Raw genomic sequence first — 12,617 nt, forward strand, 5'->3', positions numbered from 1 at the left:
AGCAGGAAGGTCCTGGGTTTGAATCCCGGGGTAGCCCCCCCACCCTTGGTGTTCATCCCAGGTCCTCTATGTGGAGTTTGCATGTTCTCCCTGTGTCTGCGTGCGTTTCCTCCGGGTGCTCCGGTTTCCTCCCACAGTCCAGACATGTAGATCAGGTGAATTGGCTATACTAAACTGTCCCTAGGTGTGAATGTGTCGGCCCTGTGATGGACTGGCAACCTGTCCAGGGTGTTTCCCCACCTTCCACCCAATGAATGCTGGGATAGGCTCCAGCGTCCTGCAACCCTAATTAGGATAAGCGGCTTGGAAAATGGTTTTATATATATATATATAGTGTCAAACACTCTTGCTCAGTGAGAGAAGTGACACCTTTGGTCTGTTGCCAAGACTTTAAACTTTGGCACAAAACGGTGATGGCCAGGCAGAGACGCTGATCCACGTGTTCATTGGTGAGTCTGCTGTGGTACTTGTTCTTCACCATGTTCATTATTGAGAGTGCAGAGTCACAGCTGTAGGTTGAGCCAAACATTGTGAGAATGTGAAGTGCCATCTTATGCAGTAGGGAAATTAGCTGCAGTAACCATCTTTGTCCAGAAGGTCAGCATCACAGTCAGCCTTTTTCAGTGCAAGGTTTGTCACTACCTGATCCGTACCAGAAACCAGGTTTGTTCTAACCTCAACCTCAACCTAACCATGCTTGCACCTGCGTGAGCCAACAGTGACAGCATGGCACATGTGTAGAATAATGTGACACATGCGTAGAACAAATAGAGTTTCTGGTACGGATCAGGCAGTTATAAGGTTTTCCTGGAGGTCAATCAATTCACTTTGCAGAGAAGCAGCACTGGCCCATGGGAAGATTTGTTGTGCTTATGCCGAGAACTCTAACATTTTCAGACCAGAAATGGGTTTTCGATGTACAGTAAGACTTGTTTTCCTAATGTGAAATCATCACAGCAAGTCTTGAAATTTACAATCAGCCTCTCCAGGAATTCAACATGATTCTGAGGATGTTCTTCTCATTCAGTCTGATCCAAAAGTTTTGGGAAGTGGAGCAATCCCACCTGTAGGTAAAAAATAAAAAGGAATAAGGACCAATGCTTAAAAGGGTATGATGAAGTATTGAAAAGGTGTTCATTGGAATCTAGGGAATGTGTGTGGTAGAAAAGATTAAAAAGGCTTACCTGTAGGTCACTTTTGAAAACCTCCAGTTTCCTCTGGAAAGCACACACTGCTGACATCAGCTCACACACTGTGTTGTTCTTGTCCTGTAGCTTGAGATTTAGGTCATTGAGATGAGACGTTATATCAGCCAAAAATGCAACAGCTTCAATCTTTTCTTCTTTTTGCATGAATTCCATGAACTGTTCTGCTTTAGCAGTTTTTTGCTCTGACAGAAAAAATTTACAGCTCTTTCCCAATGGCCCAAAAATGCTCCAGCACCTTGCCTTTGCTCAGCCATCTGACATTGTTGTGCAGGAGCAAATCATCAGAGGTTGCATTGACCTCTGTTAGGAATGTGAGCAACAAGCGATGCTGCAGTGAAGCTGATGCTCTCAAAAAGTTTATGAGTCTCATCACTGTTGCTATGATAATACTTCTCCAAGACTTGCACAAAAGACAGACTTGTGGACTATGCAGTTGTAAGATATCAAATCAGGGTGTGATCTTTCAGGCATTGAACCAGTCCTCTCTCTCTCTCCATCATGGCTGGAACTCCATCAGTAGAATTTGACACCACTTTCTTCAAATCTATTCCTCTTTCATTCAGCATTCCCCATTGTTGCTTCATACATGTTTTCCCCCTTAGTGTGTCCACTGAGGTTTGTCAGGCCCAATGCAGCTTCAACAAACTCCCCCTTTGCCTCATCATAACGCCTCACAAACACCAGAAACTGAGCATTTTCAGTGGTGTCAGTGGACCCACCCACAGCTAAGGAAATGCACTGTGCATTTTTTAGTCCATCGCAAATCTGTTAAATCAAATCGCCAGCCAGTATTTCAGTTCTTCTGGTTGCTGTGGAATCTGAGAGGGGGATTTACTTGATTTTACCTGTCATTTCCCCTTTTTGTTTGCCTTATAACATGGTCTCCATTACTTCAGTCATATATTCTTTTATTATTTCTGCATCAGAGATGGCTTCTTGTGTTTGCACCCATGCCATGCTGAGTGAGGACTGTTTCTTTTTCTCATTGTAGATGTAACAAGTATTCTGCTTGCAGCTTGATATGACAATTTCATTCCATTCATTTTTGTGGTTCTTAGCTCTGAATTTGGAGGAAAGTTTGCTTTGAAATAACCGTTTTATAATGGCATTTCAAATCGCCAAGAGCTACTGTTTCTTGGCATATTAGGCACATCGGTTTGATGTTTGTTGGAGGAAGATAGTTAGATAGTTTTCAATCCATTCCCCTTTGAATTGCTGATTTTCACTGTCGAATTTTCCTTTACTGGACACCTCTGAACATGCCATTTTTGATTGATACTTGTTCGAAATATAGGCTACTAGCTAACTGTTGGTGAAATTAGCATACTAGCTAACTGCTGATGAAACTAGCCTACTGGCTAACTGCTGGCGAAACTAGCCTACAAGCTAACTGCTAGCGAAACTAGCTGTGCTGTCAACTCAATCTGCGTTGTCAACTTTCAGTGAACCCAACGCCATGTCAACCCATCGTTGTCATGGAGATGACGGGACGCTGAATGTGATTGTACCAAACCAAAGCATAGTAGACATCCTCACACCGACAGTGGAGCAGTCGGACATTTGGAGCACTGCTTGCAGTGGAAAAAGCGGATATTTTGACTCGTTGCGCCGTGGCAATGTCTTGCAGATAATACATATGAAATACATATGAAAAATATAATTTTCTCAGAGTCCGGCGACAGTTGTGGTTCAGTCCAGATCTGTTTCGGAGTCCGGACTTTGAGGATGACTGGTATACACAGTCTCAGAGATTGTCTCTCTCCAACACACACACACACAAACATACACATACACACACATATGTAGGTTAACATGTTCGTTTAAATTAAAATGAGATAGAGATGGATAGATATGTGAGATGGAGATAGATACATGAGCTAATAGGGGGAGGGAGAGAGCGAGAGCAAGAGAGAGAGAGAGCTCTCAACTGCTCCTTTTCAGACACATGCACCCAAAGTTATGAACGTCACATACACATCTGTATATCATGGCTAGAATGCTGAACGAAAGCCGGCTGAGGAAATTATAAACAGGACATGAGTGTATGCCCACACTCACATTGTTATCTGAACCATAATTTTGGGTGTATGACTAGAGAGAGGGTACACTTTGCGAATATCTTTCATAAAGTAGCTCGATACACGTTCAATAATTTAGGTGTAGAAATCCCAGAAAAGTTGAATCAGTTCACTGTAGATATTCCCAACCTTATTAATAGTACAGGTGCAATTAGGGTCATTACACATCTGTAGTGTTTATAAGGGTGGGGATACCTGCAGTCAGCTGAGACTGATGAAGTCACTTAGACGAGTGATGAAACATTTCTCCCAGTAAATATGGTGTCCATATTAACTGATTCAACTTTCTGGGCTCTATCATGAAGTATATTCAAAAACCACGGGAATCATGAAACTTGAATCTTTTCAATTTTAATCGAGAACACTTCATTCTTCTTTATATGGGAGATACTGGCAAGAGTCTGTTTGTATGTGTGTGTGTGTGTGTAAAAGAGATGATTCAGATTGTCTAGTTACAACATGAGACATCAGTGTGGTACTGACAGTGTGTGTGTGTGAGAGAGAGAGAGAGAGAGAGAGAGAGAGAGAGAGAGAGAGAGAGAGAGAGAGAGAGAGAGAGAGAGAGAGTTAATCTTGGCTAGTTATAACTTGAGATTCATCATTGTGACACTGAAACTGTGTGTGTGTGTGTGTGTGTGTGTGTGTGTGTGTGTGTGTGTGTGTGTGTGCGTGCGTGCATGCATGTGTGCGTGTCCACCCAGTGACCTCTAGATTCTCAGACCGAAGACCACAGCAGGGTCTAATGCCTAGCATTTCTGTGGGAAGACATCTTGACAAACAAAGCAGGCGTGCAAACAAATGCATGCCTGCTAAACTTTCTCTTTTTTTTTTACATTGTTTTGTGAGTATATATGTTTCGTGTATGTATGTACATATGAATGCCTGTGTGTGCATATCTAACAATCTCTGAAGGTGACAAGTCTAAACCGTGTGAGCCAAAAGGAGGCCTCCTACCACAGTCAAACATTTAACAAGCCCCTGACAGTACACACCGATTTGTCACTTTCACTCCTCCCTCTATCCTCTCAATCCACCTCCTCTCTGACACTCCCACTCTTACTGCTCTGCTAGCTGTGCAGCACCACGGGTACAGCAGGGCCCAACAATACAACAGTTAAACAGTTAACACCATTGCTAACACCATATTAACATGTAGCTTCCCTTACTCACCTGGAAAATATATGGGGTTTTTTTTGTTGTTTTTTTGGGGGGGGTGTTAAAGTACTTCTGTCCACAGACAAATCACACAAAAAATACATATGGGAACAACCACTCCCCCAAACTAGGGCTGTCCCAGACACCATTTTTTGGGCTCCGGAGCATCAGTGGTAATCAACAGCGAATATTCGAAGCTTCGGCCAAGGAGGCTGAACATGACTCAGCCAGACTTTTCTCCATTCTCAAATGAGATGGACAGAACAGTGCTGCAACACGTGTCTTTCAGTTTAACTAAAGGCATTAATTTTTAAGGATTCTGTTATTCTACAGTGTCTGTGTGGGTTTCCTCAGGGTGCTCCGGTTTCCTCTCACAGTCCAAAGACATGTAGGTCAGGTGAATCGGCCGTCCTAAATTGCCCCTAGGTGTGAATGTTGTGTGAATGTGTCGGCCCTGTCCAGGGTGTCTCCCCACCTGCCGCCCAATGACTGCTGGGATAGGCTCCGGGATCCCCGCGAACCTGAGTAGGATAAGCGGTTTGGATAATGGAGGGATGGATTATTCTACAGGGATCCTAGTTCGAATCCCCGTGTTACCTCCGACTTGGTTGGGCGTCCCTACAGACACAACTGGCTGTGTCTATGGGTGGGAAGCCGGATGTGGGTATGTGTCCTGGTCTCTGCGCTAGCGCCTCCTCCGGTCGGCCGGCGCGCCTGTTCAGCGGGGAGGAGAACTGGGGGGGAATGGTGTGCATGTGCTGCATCCCCCTGGCAAAACTCCTCACTGTCAGGTAAAAAGAAGCAGCTGGTGACTCCACATGTATCGGAAGAGGCACGTGGTAGTCTGCAGCCCTCCCCAGAATGGCAGAGGGGGGTGGAGCAGTGACCAGGAAGGCTCGGAAGAGTGGGGTAATTGGCCAGATACAATTGTGGAGAAAAAGGGGGGAAAAAAATCCAAAAATAAAAACGGTAAATAAATAAATAAATAAATGCTCATTACAATAGGCTCTGAATCCGAGACAACGCCCAACAAAGCGCTGCGAAGCAGAAGCACAGAAACAGTATATTAACTCCTACAAATTACAGGTTTGAGATTTATATTTATAAGATTTATATTCATTTATAATTTCTTTATTGCCATTTCTCAGTACTCGCATACACTGAAATTTAACGTTGTCTTCTGCATGTAAGACATCATTACAGAGCTCAGGTCTTCGGCATTTTGTCTTCCCTTTAACGGCCAAGGTGAACTGAAGAGTGATGTCACTGCTGTGAGTGAGAGGAATGTCCAAGCTGAGATGGCATATATTTCCACATTTTAACAGTGCAATTAAAAAGTATAAATACAGAAAAAGAATGTGCTGACAAAATGTATTCTGCAGTTCACATTTATTGATAGTCTACATGTAGCAAAAACAAAAAACAAAAAAACAAAAAACCCACATATCCAAATCTCAAAACCGAATACCTACCAAATGAATCCAAATAGTTGAATGTTTGGGTCCAGCCCTACCCCAGACAAAGATTAGGATCAGACCGTCTTTAACCAGGGGAGGCAGTCACCTTCATACTTTTGTTTTTTTTTTGTTTTTGTTTTTTGCATGGGTTACGTCTGTGGACAAAAGGACTTGGGACACATAAGCATTCGGGACTGCATGCCATGGCAGTTAAGTCAGTAGGGGTGCAACATTGGCAGATTTATTAAGGGAAATGCCAAAAACATTTGTAGAGAAGGATATTTCATACAGGGCTGACGTCTGTTTTTGAAATGATGTATTGGGTTACATTTGAGTTTTCCCACTCAAAACTAAGCCAAGTGTGCAGTTACTCTGATTTGACATCACATGGAAAAGGAACCAAGTATGCACACATCCAGAAAATATTAAGGTGCAAGACAAAAATAGCAAAACTAGAATAAAGAAGGTCTGCAAACTAAATTGCTCCAAAAGCTACTTTATTCGGCAACATTCCGATCAGTTAGATCTTCCTTAGGCCTAAGGATGAGCTTCTGATCTAAACTGGGTTTCCAGTTGGTTGTAAAACAGTCAAGAACTTCCTCAGGCCTGAGAAAGATATAACTGATAAAAAAGTTGTCAAATAAAATAGCTTGTGGGAGCAATTTAGTGTGCATACCTTACGCCTTCATTCTAATTTTGACATCCCATGGAGCCATCAATATCAAACTGCATATATGATATCGTAAGCATCTAGGATCCTTTCAAGAGCTACAAGGAGAAATTGCTTCATTTCAATATAAGCAGGTCTCTAAAATGGTTTACACTTCGTTGTAGGGCTATCAAGATTATTTTATTTAATTTCCTTTTAAACGCTTTTAATTGTTCATACACATCTTTACCCACATGGTTTCCGCTTTCACATGGTTTCACATGGTTTCTGCTTCCGGTGTGGGAAGATGGCTGCACGAATAAATAAATAAATAAAAGACCATTTGCAGTGGTCTCACCGGTGTCGGTGTCGGAAGATTGCAGCACAAATTTACATTGCGACAGCCTCATCCAGTACTGTCCATGCAGTGTCTTTTGTCCATGTCTAAGTTTTGTCTTCGTTTGATGTGCTGGGAGAGCTGGCGCTGGATCGGCTGGGAGAGTGGGGCAGGCTAAGCTAACTGCTAGCCCATACAGATCGGCAGTTCCGGATAACACCAAGGGAGGTCTGGCGGTGGCCTCATCTGGCATTGACTGTGGTGTTTTTTATGTTGTCGTGAGGAGTGCGAGGATTGAGGGAGGTGTGTCGAGGGTGTCTGGCTGGGAGAGCTGGCGCTGGATCGGCTTGAGAGAGCTTGGTCTGCTTCGTATGGTTGGCCCAGGGACCATGGCCCCTGCCCGGAGCTGCGCCCGAGGAGGAAACACCGAGGGCGGTTTGACGGAATGCGGAAGCAGGGCGGGCTAAGCTAACTGCTAACCCGTGCAGGCCGGCGGTTTCGACAGTCATCCTGACTGGCGTTGTTCCCTTAAACAGTCAATTTTTGTTTAGTTTGGCTATATAGATGTGTTGGTTTGGATATGTGTGTTCTTGTAGTTTTTGGATGTGTTTTTGGCATTGTGTTGCACTACTGTGGGCTGGGGGAAATGGCATTTCCTTTCGTTTCATGGACGCAAGTGCATGAAGTGAAATGACAAAGTGTTCCTGATTCCTGATCTTGGAGCTTTTATTTCTTTACTTACTAAAGTGTTGTCCAAGATACAGAGACAAAATATAAAGGGCGGTGAATGTGCCAAATTCCAGATAAAAGTCAAGGTGTCAGAGCACTCAACATTGGGGCTCCTAAACTCTGAAATACAACCTACAGTGGCTTCAGGCAGTATTCAGACCCCTTCACTTTTTTTGACTGACTTAAACTCCATAGAACATCACTGGAGAAACCTGAAGATGGCAGTTCACAGTTCACGCTTCCCATCTAATCGGACAGAGCTTGAGACGATCAGCCAGAAGAATGGGATATAAGTCCAGGTGTGCAAAGCTTATAGTTACCCAAAAAGACTCGAAGCTGTGATTGCTGCCGAATGGGCTTCTACAAAGTACTGAATTAAGGGTCTGAATACTTATGAGATATTTCAGTTTTTTAATTTTAATAAATTTGCAAAAATTTCCAAAAATATGTTTTCACGTCATTATGAGCCATTGAGTGTAGATTGATGGGCAAAATTTATCCATTAAAATGAAATCTCCAAAACAAAGTGTACAAAAAGTGAAAGGGTCTGAATACTTTCTTGAAGCCACTGTAGCTGTGGAAATATGAGAAGTTACCTATCATTAAAAAAACTAACATGCAACTCATTTTTCGCCACTCTTGGAAAAATGGGATCGTTGGACCAAAGCCAACACAGGCAGTCTAATGTATTGGAAACTACATCATACTATATCACACTTTTCAACAGTAATTTTGTCTGTCCAAAAGACGAATTGCCATATTGGCATCATGTTTCAATGAAAATAGTCCCTTTCTCAATCTCTTGGTTAACGTTCGCTATGTAATTATACCAACATATATATTGGTAAACCAAGACCCCTATTTACACTCTGCAATTTATGCAACTTATGTATATCCAGGTTGCGGTACGATGGCGCAGTGGTTAGCACGGTCGCCTCACAGCAAGAAGGTCCTGGGTTCGAGGCTCGGGGTAGTCCAACCTTGGTGGATCATCCCAGGTCGTCCTCTGTGTGGAGTTTGCATGTTCTCCCTGTGTCTGCATGGGTTTCTTCCGGGGGCTCCGGTTTCCTCCCACAGTCCAAAGACATGTAAGTCAGGTGAATTGGCCATACTAAATTGTCCCTAGGTATGAGTGTGTGTGTGTGTGTGTGTGTGTGTGTGTGTGTGTGTGTGTGTGTGTGTGTGTGTGTGTGTGTGTGTGTCGGCCCTATGATGGCCTGGCTGCCTGTCCAGGGTGTCTCCCCGCCTGCTGCCCAATGATTGCTGAAATAGGCTCCAGCATCCCCACGACCCTGAGAGCAGGATAAATGGTTCAGATAATGGCTGGATGGATGGATATCCAGGTTGTAACTGATGTCGTTTCCCCAGATTCTACCTCCTGAATGTAGCCATAGAGACACAACACACATACTTTGGAGACACTGTTTGACTTTGGATTAGTTTACTACAAGCCATGATGTGTCTCAAGCCACTTCCCAAGGTGGTTTGAGCAATTAGATTATGATCCATCCCCAGTGCATCAAGGCTGCATTTACATTTGGATCCATTTCTATTTTCCTCCATGGGAATAAATACAAGTGTATTGCTTTCCCATCACCAAGGATGTATCTTAATGCTAGGTGAAAATGGCTTCTAAGAGAGTGGTCCTTCAAACAAAGACACACAATGACATTCTAAGTCTCATATCTGGCAGCAGTCATCTTTTTTCTTTTTTTCTTTTTTAAATGACTGGGCAGTAAAACTGGTCCCGGGGCTCAGGGGGTTCAACGGGACGGATAACTGCAGGGACGGGGAGTATTCTCCTAGTGGTCAGTCACCTCCAGGCTAAACCTTTGCTGCTACAGGCCGTTCAAACGTGCTTCTTTTTTTTTTAAACACTCTTACAAAGTGTTACTGTCAGTATAAACCCAAATGGCACAGATGTACTGTCCAACTAAACCCACATACTCCTTGTTCCGACAGTTTAGAACAGATCTTCTTCCTTTCGAGAAAGGAGAGGTGTGAAAAGAAGAGAGCAAGTTTGTGTGTGTGTATATGTGTGTTGGTTTGCTTATGTATGCATAAATTCATGTGTGTGTTGGTTGGTTTATGTGTGCATAAATTCGTGTGTGTGTGTGTGTGTGTGTGTGTGTGTGTGTGTGTGTGTGTGTGTGTGCGCGCGCGCATGAGCATACTAATGTGTGTGTGCACCCTTATTTGGGTGTGTGAGCACATGTTCAACTGAGAGTATGTAAGACCTTTGCCCCATCGTAAACCCCTACAGATACATGAGTCTGTGACAAGGAATGTGGTTCTCAAATCCTCTATAATGACAACTGCTAGTTAAACCTGACCTCCGCTGGCAAATGCCTATGACAGAGCTGACATCTCATTCAGCACCTGAACAAGGTGCACTCGCTAAGACAATGGAAGTGTACTTCTGGTTTCGGCAGCTGAAAGCCAGTAGATCTGGATCAAAAACTGGAAATCAACCAGAAACAGAAACTATTCTATTTGGAAAGAAGGTTTTTACATATCAGGATTTTGACTTTAGGAGTTGCTTCCTGGAACACTGAAGACACTACAAAGAAATTAAACAAATAAATTATAAAAAAAAAAAAATGTTTTAAATACATGGGGGCGTTCGGGTAGCGAAGCGGTCTATTCTGTTGTCTACCAACATGAGGATTGGCGGTTCGAATCCCCGTGTTACCTCTGGCTTGGTCGGGCGTCCCTAAAGACAGGTGGGAAGTCGGATGTGGGTATGTGTCCTGGCCGCTGCACTAGCGCCTCCTCTGGTCAGTCGGGGTACCTGTTAAGGGGGAACGGGGAACTGGGAGGAACAGCGTGATCCTCCCACGTGGTACATCCCCCTGGCGAAACTCCTCACTGTCAGGTGAAGAGAAGTGGCTGGCGACTCCACATGTATCGGAGGAGGCATGTGGTAGTCTGTAGCCCTCCCCAGATCGGCAGAGGGGGTGGAGCAGCGACCAGGACGCCTCGGAAAATAGGGTAATTGGCCAAGTACAATTGGGGAGAAAAAGGGGGGTGGGGGTAAAAAAGAAAATAGTGCAGGTAAATGATAACATAAATGAGTCTACAATGGATAAGAGAAATCCTATCTGTACATAAAAAGATAAACATTGGCTTTTTTTCTTGTCGTTTTATTTCAGCCTACTTTAGATGCCTGTCAGCAGAAACTGACACACAGGACAGATGCATAACAACTGCAGAGCAAGATGGTTGTAGGGAAGTGTTTTAAAATCTGAAACAGCAGGTTGTTCTGAATCCATATAGTATCTCATGCCAGAAAGGAAATGACAGAGTAATTTACAAAAGTTAAATAGTTTTTCAAAACTGATGACTGATATATTGCTCTCTTCAATTATAAGTGTCATCCTAAACATTGCTGACAGAATTTTATCGACAGGAGATTCCTATGAAATGACAAAGTGATAAATGCTGCCGAGAGGTTTTCCATATCCTTTACTGTTTCTAATGCTGTACCGCACTATTGTTTGTCCTGAAATTTAACATAAGCTTAAGTCTAGCTTGTTGTGACCTTTAGACCAGTGTTCCCACACATTCTCCGTTTGAAAGTCCCAGACTACCCCCTCCGAGACCTTAATTTCCTGAGTGGATTTGAAGATTTTGGTTGGTGCTGCATAGGATCAGTGTTAATAGCGACAGGACAGTATGACAGTCAGCTTGGCTGTATCACTACATAAAGTAGGGCCCCGTGATGTCGAGGATGCAGAAAACATGAAGAGGATCATGGAACGGAGACATAAAAACAGATTTCAGATATAAACACAGAAGTGCACGGTATTGAAGATTTGGGGGAGATCATAACAAAGTTTATTAATATATAAGGAATTTCAAATAATTTGCCCTTAGACCATAAAATCCTGCCGCAAGTCTGTCTTTGTGTATGCGAGTGTGCGTATCATAATGTGCACATGTCAATAAATGCAAGTGGGTTTGTTGTATGGGATAGAGAAGGTAATGTCAAGTGACAAGCATCACTGAAGATATCTTTTTCTCCTAGAATCAATTGGCCCAACATATGAATATTGCAACAGTCTAACGACCAGGGATGTGTAGACTCGCTAGCCCTTGGTTAACGGGTCGGACCCTTTAGTTGACTGGTTAGCGCAGTCGCCCGTGGTGCAGGGAACCCGGATTGATTTCCTGGCACTGTTACACTACCCCCCTCCTTCGGGAAGCGCATCCCCGCGCTTCAGCATACCAGCTCCCTCATGCCTCTGAACGCATATACATCTCACCGCTGCCGCCAATGTAGCGAGAATTCAGAGGGCGGCCGGGAATCGAACCTGGGTTCCCCGCACTACGGGCTACTGCACTAACCAGTCAACTAAAGGACCCGACCCGTTAGCCAAGGGCTAGCGAGACTACACATCTGCGGTCGTTACACTGTTACACTATTATTGACATACAGGTTAGGTAGTGGTTAAGTTTAGGGTTAATTTGGGGTTACAGGTAAATCTCGCTAACTGGCACATTTCTATGCAAACACGGAGGGTTACCTTGCAGGCCATATATTGATGCTTTGATAAAAGCATCAGTATGTGTGATGCTAAGAGTTGATTATGTACTCACTGGTAATAAAAAGACACTTAAATTCATGCCCTCTTATCTCTTATGTTGTAAATGTTATACTTGTTTTATTATACCGCTAATCTCTTATGTAAGCACTTTGATTACGCTGAGCTGAAAATGCTATTTTCAGCTTTTTCATTGTAGTTGAACAGACAAAAGTTTGTACAATGAAAAGGAAAAAAAATCAAATAAAAAAAACAGAAAACTAAAATGGGGGAGGGGGGAATTTGGGGGAAAAAATAAAAAGATTTCATGTGGCCCTAAGGTTCAAGCTTTCCAAAATGTGAAAGTGAAAGTAAATGTGCTGTTTCATAACAATTCTAGTGATGTGGAATTGGATTGGATGATTTTTTTTTCTTCATTGCTTTCGTTTGATTTTTCTTTTTCTTTTTTTTTTTTAGTACT

General features: G+C 43.2%; 1 protein-coding gene across 1 annotated transcript in view; it reads right to left on the reverse strand.

The window, feature by feature from the left end:
• Window positions 1-12,617, reverse strand: part of stk10 (serine/threonine kinase 10) — a 99,665-nt gene that overhangs the window by 74,811 nt on the left and 12,237 nt on the right. The window lies entirely within an intron of this gene.

This window comes from Lampris incognitus, chromosome 8, assembly GCF_029633865.1.
Source record: "Lampris incognitus isolate fLamInc1 chromosome 8, fLamInc1.hap2, whole genome shotgun sequence".
In the NCBI taxonomy this organism is placed as follows: Eukaryota; Metazoa; Chordata; class Actinopteri; order Lampriformes; family Lampridae; genus Lampris; species Lampris incognitus.